This window comes from Echinops telfairi, unplaced genomic scaffold (genome assembly GCF_000313985.2).
Source record: "Echinops telfairi isolate 266 unplaced genomic scaffold, ASM31398v2 ScPeMD7_2573;HRSCAF=3158, whole genome shotgun sequence".
Taxonomy (NCBI): Eukaryota; Metazoa; Chordata; class Mammalia; order Afrosoricida; family Tenrecidae; genus Echinops; species Echinops telfairi.
In genome coordinates this window covers 14,152,154-14,153,614 of record NW_022106471.1, presented here as the reverse complement: position 1 = coordinate 14,153,614, position 1,461 = coordinate 14,152,154, and positions in this window count along the sequence as shown.

Below are 1,461 nucleotides of genomic sequence, written 5' to 3'. Positions count from 1 at the left end.
TGGCCGTCCATGGTACTGCCAATATTCTTCTCCAGCACCATAATTCAAATGCATCAACTCTTCTTTGGTCTTTCTTATTCAATGTCCAATTTTCACATGCATATGAGGCAACAGGAAATACCATGGTTTAGACAGGCACACCTTAATCCTCAAAGTACCACTCTTGCTTTTCTATACTCTGAAGATGTCTTCTGCAGCAGATTTACCTAATGAACTCATCTTTTGATCGCTTGACCACTGCTTCCATGAGCGTTGATTGTGGATCCAAGCAAGGTAAAAATCCTTCACAATTTTAATCTTCTCTCCATTTATTATAATGCTACCTATTGGTCTAACCGTGAGGATTTTGGTTTTCTTGACATTGAGTTGTAATTCATACAGAAGGCTGTCATTTTTTATCTTCATCAGTAAGTGCTTTAAGTCTTACTTTCAGCAAGGTTGTATCATCTACTTATTCCAGGTTGTTAATAGGCCCTCCTCCAATCTTGATGCCATAATTCTTCATATAACTTCTGATTATTTGTTCAGCATACAGATCCTAAGTATGGTAAGATGATAAAATCCTGTCACACACCTTTCTTGATTTTGAACCATTTGGTATTTCCTTGTTCCGTTAACCCAACTGCTTCTTGATCTATATACAACATCTGCAGGAGCACAATAATGCGTCTGGAATTCTCATTCTTCTCAAGGTTACCCAAAGATGTTATGACCCACACAGTCAAATGCTTTGGTATAGTCAATAAAAGACAATAAACACTCTTTCTAGTGTTCTTTGTTTCAGCCAAGATCCATCTGACATTAGCAATGACATCATCCTTTGTTACATGTCCTCTTTTGAGTCTGGCCTGAACCTCTGGTAGCTTCTTGCACATGTATGGCTGCAAACCTTTGTTGCAGGATCTTCAGCATAATTTCACTTGCATGTGATATCAGTGATCTTGTTCTTTAATTTGAGCATTCCATTGGGACACTCTTCTTGGAATACAAATATAGATCTCTTCCAGACAGTTGGCCAACTATGTGTCTTCCAAATTTCCTGGCAATGACGAACGAGTGCTTCGAGTGCTTCCAGTGCTTCATCAGCTTGTTGAAACATTTTAGTTAGTATTGCATCAAATCCTGATGCAGCTTCTTCAGCACCATTGGTCCTTGTTCATTAATACCTCCTCAAATGGCAGACTGCCGACTAGTTCTTTTCGGTACAAAAAGTGGGGTATGAGGGCCTGTATTATGCTAGAAAATGGCTCAATCTATTTTTATCACTTAATCCCCTTAGTAACCGCATGAGGAAGGTGTTCCAGCCATTTTCATTTCACAGATGAAAAGTTTGAAATTTAGTAAAGTACAGTGAACCCTCGCCACTTCGCACTTCGACTTCCGCGGCTTCACTCTATCGCGGTTTTTGCGTAACAGCGCATGCTCTGTCATTACTGCCACTGATTGGCTCATACTGTACAC